The sequence below is a fragment of the Nannospalax galili genome, unplaced genomic scaffold (genome assembly GCF_000622305.1).
Source record: "Nannospalax galili isolate Female #2095 unplaced genomic scaffold, S.galili_v1.0 scaffold17, whole genome shotgun sequence".
Classification (NCBI taxonomy): domain Eukaryota; kingdom Metazoa; phylum Chordata; class Mammalia; order Rodentia; family Spalacidae; genus Nannospalax; species Nannospalax galili.
In genome coordinates this window covers 1,108,182-1,118,965 of record NW_008342276.1, presented here as the reverse complement: position 1 = coordinate 1,118,965, position 10,784 = coordinate 1,108,182, and positions in this window count along the sequence as shown.

Sequence of the window (10,784 nt, the reverse complement as noted above, 5' to 3'; positions counted from 1 at the left end):
GAATGACCCCCATGGCTCTTTGTGTTTGAATACTTGGCTCCAGTTGGTGGCACTGTTTTTGAGGTTTAGGAGGTGTGGTCTTGCTGGAGGAAGCAGTTCACTGAGAGTTCATAGCCACACCCTATTTCTACTTTCCCTCTGTTTCCTGTGAGTTCTTGAAGATGTTAAGAGCTCAGCTTTCTGCTCTAGCTGTCTGCTGCCCTGTCTTGTGTCCATGACAGACACTTATCTCCCTGGAACCAAAAGCCCAAATAAAATCTTCCATCTACATGTTGACATAGTCATGGTGTTTTATCACAGCCACAGAGAAGTAACTAATACAATGGTTTTGTGCAATTTACTTTGGCCTAGGGTCTTGGAAGTTTCTGGAGAGGATATACTACAGGCAAAATGAAATTTCTGGAACACACTGTACCAGTACATTATGAATAGTTATCATATATCCCTCCCCCAAAATTTGCATTACTATTCAAATTTCAAATTTGGAAGTTTATATTAAAATGTAATGAATCACAGACCAAGAGAAGAAATGTCAATTCTTAAGTTTTGAAAGACATAGGAACTTTGTTAAATAAAATAATTTATCTTGAAATTGATAAAGCCAAATGTATTAATTCTCAGGTGAAGAAATGTTTCAGATTTTCTCTATACAAAAAATATTCTGAATTGGATAAAAAAGTGGGTAGATTTTTAAAAAGATATATAGTAATGCAAAAAAAGATTCCAAGCTTGGGTGAGTTATTAGTAAAATTAGATTAAACATTTTTAAGAAGAGCCATTTTTCTTCAGAAATTATATTTTTTAAAGTCAAACAAGAAAAGCTATGGTAATATGATGGATACAAAATTGTAAAAATACTGAACATTTATAATTTTGGTTTATTTAAACCCCCAAATTGTGAAATAAATAAATGAAAGCCTTCAATTAGGAATTAATGAATAACTTTTGGGAAAAGAAAAAATGTAATTGACCAAAACTTCTCCACCAAGGCTTGAAATATGGACCGTTAAGAAAACACATGCATCCAAGGGTGAAAGCCGTTGGCTGTCCCTTACGCAACTACTTTTAATAACCCATGAAATATGCCAGTGCATTGGAAGCTCCCTAAGATGAATGGAAACTGCAAGAGTAGTTCTGTTCATTCTGGTTTAGCCCAGTAGCCTCTATGCCATTGATATTTCACAAAATCAAGAGATGATGAGATACAGGTTCAGAGAAGAGAAAATGCTTTAGGAGTCAGTGATGGGAATGAGTTTCTAGAAATCAGTTAGAGACTTGTTGAAGACTGTATGGATGGATTTTCTCAGGGTTTTAGTGTCTTATGGTAAATAATAGGAATAATACTGATAGACAACTTTTATTGTGTGGCAGGAATTGTCCTAAGCACTATCAACACTTTTTTATTTGAAGGTTTCGATTTTTTAAAAAATATTTTATTTGTTATTTTTAGTTTATGTGTATGAGTGTATTGCCCACATGTGTGTAAGTGCACCCATGCCGTTCAATTCCTGTGGAGGTCAGAAGAAGATGTCAGACCCCCTGGAACTGGAGTTCATTATGAATCGTTGTTAATTGCCATGATGTGGGTGCTGAGACTCAAACCCATGTTCTCCGCAAGAGTAGTCAGTGTTCTTAACTGCTGAGCCATCTCTCTAGCCTGAAGATTTCAATTTCTAAAAATCCTTTTTTTCTTAGACAGGGTCTCACTATGTAGCTTTGGTTGGCCTGCAATTCTCTGTGTAGACCATGCTGGCCTCGAACTCACAGAGATCTGTCTGCCTCTACTTCTGGAATTCTGGGATTAAAAGCATGCACCACCATGCTCAGCTTGTTTAATTTTCACAATAATCCTAAAAGCTTTGTCATCTCCAGCCCATCAAAGTAAAGAAACTGAGGCAAAGTAATAGAGGAATTTGTTTATGGTTAATAGCACAGGGATACAGCACTTACTGATAGCTACTAAATGATGCAAGAGTTCATTTACTCCTTCAGCAGATATTTAACTCTTACTTCTTTGTATTTGGCATCATCCTTAGTAATGTGGACATTCTGGTATGAACAACAGAAACACACATTCTGCTCTCATGAGTCTGGAATCTACTTCTAGGTATTAGGGCTAGAGCCTTCAGGGTCTAATGTAATAGCCATCTGTACACTGCTTAGAATGCAACCCTGACATGTCACACATACCAGTATGGCTTCTGTTTATATCATTAAGTCCTATCATATGATGGAAAACCATTGTTTATCTCAGAACTTAAAAATTCTCAAGAATTTTAAAGCCAGAAAATTAACAGGAGAGCCAAGACTATGATATAACTACCTAATTTTTATGGATCTTGGAAGACAAGACTAGAAGGTGGCCTTCAGTGTTCTGGAACAGTAGCAAGGCCAACTTTGGGATTAGACTGTGTATGTTTGAATTCCCTGTGCATTTATAGCAGTTATTTAGCCTTTCAGTAAAAGATAATTGGAGGCACCAACTCAGAGAACTGTCGTGCAAGTAAAATGCAACATCAGAGATACAGACCAAGTGTGACATCACGATAGTCAGTTGCTTGATAATTAGCACATCTACATGACTTCCTTTAAAAGTATTTTAAGAAGATTTATTTTGTTTTTATTTTATGTGTATGTATATCTGTCTATGTATGTATATGCCATGTGTTCCAGTGGAGGCCAGAGTATGGTGTCAGATCACCTGGAGCTGGAATAGTTGTTAGCTGCTGGAAACAGGTGTTGGGAACTGAACTCTGGCCGTCTAAAAGAGCAGCAAGTTCTTTTGATCAGTGTGACAACTTTCTAGCCTCAAACAAAAACATTTTAAGGGTGAAGAGATGGCACTATGCAAACATGAGGAGCAGAGTCAAGAGTTCAGATGCCCCAAACCCATATAGATGCTGTATGGGCCTGGTGACTGACCTATACATAACTTCAGCGTTTGGAAGGCAGAGACAGACACTTCCTGGGAGATAGGGGTTGCTTGCCGATATGGGGTCTCTTGAGACCCAGGGTCTAGCTAAGCTAGTCCTATCAGCAACATGTGGGCTCAACTGAGAGATGCTATTGCAAAGAATAAGATGGAGGGCTATCAAGGAAGATTCCCAATATCAACCAGGGCCTCCACATAAATGCATGTGTCCCCTACATGTATCCACACTCATGAGAACATACATACACACATGCAATCCAGCCACACACAAACACATGCTAAAAATACTGTGATTGCAGTTGGCAAATAATAATTATACATTTATGGTATGCAATGTGTATTTCTATACCTGTATACACTGTGGAATGACTGAATCAGACTGTTGTGCCTGTCATCTCTGTACAAAGGTAATATATTAAAAAAACAGTGAGAATTACTTCTACTGATTTGAGTGCAATGTGGCCGAATCAGTGTTCCATATTTCCATCATAAATTATATGTATATAATGTTTAAAAAATTCCTATAAAGATTAGATATTCAGATGACTTAGGAAAAAGTTACAAAAGATGAGGGCAGGAGTGAAAAGCTTCTCTTGGAATCAATGGAGATGGAGATGGTGGTCATAGTTCCATGGTAATTTTCTTCTCATTTCTTCCACACGAATTAGTAGGTCTTTAAGTAGAAAATTTTGTCTTTCATGCCCTTAGGTGTTTATATCACTATTAACTCATATATTCAAATTAATTTCATTCTTTCCATTATTGGTTGGACTCCCAGGCTGTTCCCTAAACTAGGCAATAGCAGTTCCCTCCACTGTCCTTCTGACTTCTGTTATGTTTTGAGTGCTTTCTCACATTCTTCTCACTACTGGCCCCAGCTTGAGATCCCTAATGATATCTGGTCTGTTTCGGTAAAGTATATTTCAAAACCAAGGTATGTGTGGTTGGTGTGATAAGTACCAGTGGGCTATTGTCATTCCACAGCCCTCTCAGTGACTAAAGCTATAAACAAATATACATGTCCATAACTAACATACACCTTCATAAATATATACACACTTCAAGTATAAATAAACCTTTTTCTCTGTGTACTTATTTAAAAGACAGGAAAGCAAAAGAATGGGATGAAAAGAAAGAAGCAAGGAAAAGTGGAAGGAAGGAAAATGCGAAATAAGCTCAGAAATGAAAGTCATAGTGGCTGGGGAGGTGGCTCAGCAGTTAAGAGCATTTCTTGCTCTTCCAAATGACCAGAGTTCAATTCCCAGCACTTACATCTGACTGGATGCATTGCACAGGATAAGCAACAACAACAAAACAATATAAAAATAATTGGTACAAAAAGTTGATTATTCATTGTTGGGGTTCTGTTAAAATGGTTTAACAGAGAAGACTTTTTGTTATATTGTACAGTAAAAACAGGCCCAAATAAAACCTAAATCAAATATGTATTTTAGACAAATTTCTATAGTGCATCATTAAAGTCGGCGTTAAGAGGACCAGAATTTTACCTTTAATTTAACTCAAAATTTATAAATTGTGAAAGTGGGTAATTTCTCAGAAGTTTCTCAGATAGAATGTTTATTTATTTCACTGGCTTATATATGTAATATATGCATGTTTATCTTATATGCACATATGCATATTTATATATATATATGCATACATACATAGTCTCCATAAAATACAGTGACAGCATAAATCCACAGCAGAAGTCATTGCTTTTCAAGGTTTTTATTAGATAACCCAGGCCATGGTAGGTTATAAAGGGTTACAGGATTCATTCTTAGGGCATAAAGGTAAAGCCTTTTAGAGGAAGCCATATGGACTAACAGGAAAAGGCCCTATAAAAATATTAATAATAACACAACAACTGTGTTTTGTGTATACATGTGTTCTAGAAAGATGCATGCAAATGTAAACAAAACACATTAATTTATTTTCTCTAAAACATAAACAAACATTGCCTTGTTTGGCAGAATCTGCAAAATGCATATTGCTCCCTTTGGCTTTTTTCTTTGCTACAATAGAAGTATGTTTTGCATTAAAATCCATTGTTACCAGGAAATTAATCCCCAACTATGCCAGTGTGGTTTTCCATAGTATTAAAAATCTGTATTTCATATGAAAAACTGCAACCCTAGCTGAGCACATCAACCCTTAGAAATTTTTTTAAAAAGGGTAAAATTTCCCCTTCAAGTTAGATGTAGCAGACAGGCAAGAACATGCTGGAAGGGTTATGCACCTTCATTTGCTGGGCCACTGTCGGTCACAGGAGGATATGGACCCATGAGGGCATCCTTGTGATTTGTGAAGAAAATACTTTGCTAGGGTTGGTTGCTTACAGAATTGTAAGGGGAAGGAAACCAAGGACTCTACACTCATCTGCTGAAGATCTGTAAGGATAAATCTCAGACACGTTTCTTTCTTTTTTTGACAGAGTAACTGAATTAGCAGACAAAGGTATTGTTTCTGACACAATCAATCTTGAGAGTTCTGAATCCAGAGTCAACATTAAGTCGGCCTTCTGAACATCTGCAGGAGTAGCTGAGTGCGGAAATGATGGAGAAACTTAACCCTGAGCAACAATACAATAAATGACCTTGCCATTCTTAGAGCAAAGTTCTACGCTTCTTGAGTCCTCCCAGTGATTGGACCATGACCCTTTCTATATTAACTTCAAATAAAATCTTCTTCCTTAAATGTAGAGACTGGTTAGGGTTGACATGGAAACATGTTGGAATACTTCTGTATGAGAATGGAGAAGCCATTCTCATTTGATTCTCCAAATCAAAGATAATTTGTAGCTATTATCTTGGGGAAGAAGAGATAAATGCCCATTTTCACTATAGAGTTGTAACACATTTGGCCTGGGTTTTAAAAATCTGGCTGGTTTGCTTACAGAGTTCTCAGAGCATTTTTGTTCGTTCTCCATAAAGAAGCATGAGTTCCACAAAGGCCGAGGCTTTATCTACCCTCGCAGCTGCTTCCCCATTTCTAGGAAGTGACATGCGATGTGGTAGGAGTGCAGCAAGATCTGTTGACTGAATGAGGCACTATCACAAACATGAGTGAGAACTCATGAGTTCAGTGCTGACCTGTATAATACTTGTTTTTCTCTGTAGCAAAGATAGAGTGGAAAAGAAGTAGGAAAGCTCTCCTATATGTGCAGTGCTGTCTTTAACCCTTCAGACTTTGTACCTACTCTCTTCACAGTGAACACTGGGTAGGATGAAACTTCCTGTGCCATGAAACTTCCTGTGCATACATGGGACCAAAGTCATCATTGGTAAGGCTTCTGAAGTTTGGCTTAGGATATTTAACCAGGTAAAGTTACTGATGTTGGAAGCTTTGGCCTTCACATCACTCCTGATACTGTATGCACATTCCTAAAATAATTAGATGGGAAATAGAAGCTTCAGTGACTTGGGACCAGAAATCGATGGGCCTTAGAAATAATGCTGGGTTGGATCATAGAGTCAAAAGGATCGGACATTGTATAACAAAATAAATAATCTGTATAGACTTAAAAGCTCTGGAGAAGGATTTCAGAGGTTATGAATGCAGACATTCTCCAAATAAGAAGCTCATCTCTGACACTGATGATCTGGAAAACAGGATGAGTGGCCAAAATGGAAAACAAGCTAGTGTCCTGAAAAAAAGATGGATGTTTTCTGACTGATCAGGTCTCTGTGATGTCCTTGCACTGTTTGCCTTTGAACAAAAACATTCCTGGAGATGAAAGAAGCGCTAAAGAAAACGCTACCACTCTGGAAACTATGTCAGCTTAATAGGAATCCAATGACAGCACATCACCAAAATATTGGATTGCAAACACCAGATTCCCATTGTTCAAGTACTTTATACATTATCTTGGTATTGGCCCAGTTCTGAGTTTTAGTTAGAATTAAAAAAATGATAATGAAATGAGGTCTCCTTTTGGGACCCCTCTGTTATAGCAGATTTGAGTCTTCTCTCACACCTTGTGTATGAACATCTTGCAAATGCTAATTAATTAATTCTCACAACAGTCTCATAAATTAGTAATGTAACCCTTGTAACTTCAGGTTGAATGAGCTGGGGAATCAAGTAGAAACACATCTTATTACCTGAGAGAGAAGTTTTTCTGTTACCAATTCCCTAAGAAAGTGTTTGGATTTTAAAAGCATAAACAAAAATCTGGAATATTAGGGCGACCAAGATGGCTCAGTGTGAAAAGGCACTTACCACTTCACAGTCCAAGCATAAGTCCAATTTCTTCCATAATGATGGAAGACGAGAACCAACTGTACAAAGTTGTCCTCTGACCTCGACATGTCCTTTGACCTCTACAAGTGCAGTGTGGCACTGGTGACCCCTCCATCACACACACACACACACACACACAGGGCTTCCAGAAATCATGGAATGGATGCATGTCAAAATTTAAGAAAATTTTTTATGCTATAAAATCAGGGGCTGGAAAGATGGCTCAGTGGTTAAGCACGCTTACTCTTCTTCCAGAGGACCCTGGTTCAGTTTCTAGCATCCACTTTTGGTGACTCACAACCCCTTATAACTCCAGTGCAAGGAATCTGACACCTTCTTCTGGTCTTGTAGGCACCCACACACATGTGGCATACGCACACACAAATACACACATAAACATAAATAAAAATAAAAATTTAAAACATCAAAGTCACTTCCAACATGGTGTTTCAACTCAGAGGAGAGTGAGGTTGGGACATTATTTCTTTAAAGAACAATAGAAATTGCTTTCTGTTCTTGATGAACTTGCTGAATCTTTATTTAAAAATATATATTAGCTTTGCTGATGCTGTTCATTTATTTACATGTCTTTGACCAAAAAGAAAAAAAACAACCAGTCTCCTAATTCAATATATTGTGCTGTGTGGCCACATCTCATGCCAGAGGATTCAAACCTGGACTTAACTTCTTGGAAAAGGAGAAATTGCATGCACTGGGCTGGGTTCCAGTGGGTTTTTTTTTCCCCACTTTCTGAGGCCATGTGTGCCTTGTCCATCTTCAGAATTTTAGACCCAAGTAAGTAAACATGGTTTGGAATAATTCATGTGGAGCATGTTTGGTAAATGACTGAAATTTACTCCAGATTTGAGAGATTTCTAAGGAAGACAATAGCCAGTCACTGGCTGCAGTATCTTACAGTGAGAGACAGACAGCGAGAAAGTCTTCTGTCATCCTCTCCTCTGATCTGGGCCTCGGGCTGGTGTGCTCTAGTAAGATGGTTAAATGCTGTCTAGAATGGTTAACGTCAAAACCTAGGGGTTAGTTTTCACTCTCTCACTCACTCATTCATTCATTTTTAAAACTGATACATGGACACAAAAGTGCACATATTTATGGGGTATTATGTGATGTTTCAATGTGTATACATTGTGGAGAGTTTAAATCAGGTTAGGTGCATTTCCTCAAAGATTTGCCATTGTTATGGTGAAGAATTTAAAATCCTTTATTTTAACTTGATGGTATAAGTATTAATCTGATCCTAATGTCCTCATTCCATGGGCATCTGTAGGTTCTTGACAAATAGGAGTGTCTGTGTTTGACACTTATCCTGTAAAGTAGGACTGTTGAGGAAAGTAGTCAAATGCTCCCACTAAGCCTGAGGAATATATTCTGTATCCCTGTACATCAGTTGTCAAGGGTTAGTTTCTTACATTTCTTTGGGAAGAAAATAAATATTCCATCCACCATTCCCTATGTTTGTATTTGGACACTAATCTTGAGCTGCTATCAGGTTTCTGAATGAATCACTGCCTATACCTTAGGGAAACTAAGCAAACCTGTACTAGACATCAGTCTGCATTGAGCATACACAATTTCTCCAGCACTATTTATTAAAAACACTTTCTTTGACATAATATTTACAGTTGTCAAAATATGGACTCAACATAAGCATCCATCAACTGACGTAGGAATTAAAGGAATGTGTCTACATGTATCATGGAATATTACTCGCTATAAAATGAACAAAAGCCAGTCATTTGTGACAACATGGATGGAAATGAAGACCATTATGCTTAGCAAAATAAGCCAGAAACAGAAAGACAGCTACCACATGATTTCACTTTAAAAAGTCGATCTCATAGAAGATAAAAGTAAAATCGTTCTAAAAGGTGGGTGAGAGGGCAAGGGCAGGAAGAGGAAGTGAGGTCTATGGGTGCGAAGTTACATTTGCACGAGTAAGAAGTTGTGATGTGATGTTTCACAGCTGGGCATCTATAGATAACAGCTACATACTGTACATCTCAGAATGCCAGAAGAGAAGGCACTGGATATTTTCACTTTGAAGAAATGATAGATATTTAAAGAGATAAGCTCAATCTGATTTAAACACTGCACAATGTCTACATGTATTGAAACATCACATGGCATACCCATTCATATGTGCACATTTTTTTATGTGTCGGTTTTAAAAGGAATGGGAAAAAATGAAGCCAGCAATGGTGGGAGCTCGCTAGGGCTTTCTTCTAGCCTTGGAGCCCTGTTGAAGTCTCCCATCTGGGTTTCTGTGCCTCTGAGACTCATTTGGGATCCCAAGGAAATGAGTAAGAAGATTGTTAGCTCAAATAATTCTCAGACAATGCTATATAGCCTTGATTCTAAAACATTCTGTGAAGAATATTTTGCTTTTCTTAAGACCTCTGAAGGCTTCTCTGTTAGCCATACAGTTTAAACTTTTCTTTAACTAATCCTAAGGTATTTTAAGTCTAAACTCAAGAGATTAAAGTTAAATATATTGTCACACTATAAATATTGTAACTTAAACTCACCAATGTCAATGGGTAAGTTGTTATGTTTATACTAATTTCTGTTTTCAGTACCTCTGAGCAGTATGCTAGAATCTAGTTATCTAAACCTTCTAGCAAAGGTGGTAAATGCATTACTTTGGCAAATATTTTTAGAAGACAATATGTAGATTAAAATAGTGACAGTTGTCAAATTCCTTCGCATTTTAGTTTTTTAGATTGTTTATTCTTATGAACTATTTTGTTTTTACTCTGACGCGTACAATTAAGTCTGTTGTCCAAATTTCTTTGAAGCAGATCAGGCAAACTGCATCGTTGTACTGTGTAAAAGTGTTTGTCTCTAGCACCAGAATAACTTGCTTCATTCTGAAATGAAATAAATGGCAAGAATGTCTTTACCTCCGTGAGTGGCCATGTTTGAAAAATCCACTCTGAAAGTGCCTGTGGGTCTGAGAGGCTTTTAAAGATGCAGAAGTCAGCTCTGCCAAACAAAAGAATGTCCCGAAAGACCCAATCAGCTCATTTCTTCTCTTCTAACTTCAGAGGTAAAACTGACCACATCTTGTACCATAGAGGCCAGAAAGCAATTCTTCCCTGGCGGTACTAGTGGGGAGCCTATGCTCTACATTCACAGCCCACAAGGGGATGTGCAGGTAGAAGTCAAGAGCATAGCTTTACTCTCATTATGTTTGTACTTCAAAAATCCAAGATGCCTCCTTCCCACAAGGAGAGGAGATACACAGCCAAGGGTATAGACTTTTAAAGAATTGTAGTTCTGACACTTCCTATCAAGAGTATATTTTTGCACCTCAGTTTCCCCACTGATAAAGTGAAGATGAATGTAAGACCAATCAGATGAGTGAAGGTGAGCAAAGTATCTTAAATACCAGGAACACAGAAAGCATTGCTTGTTTTCTTTTAGAACATGAAGTGGTGAAGAAGTGCAGTATATACTAACGTCTCTCCAGATAATTTGGAGTTTTGCATGATGTTTATTTTGGGTAAAATTTAGATTGTATTGATACTTAATGGGCATGTTCATTTTTCATCTTAATTTTGTAACTCTTGTTGATATCTTTTAATTA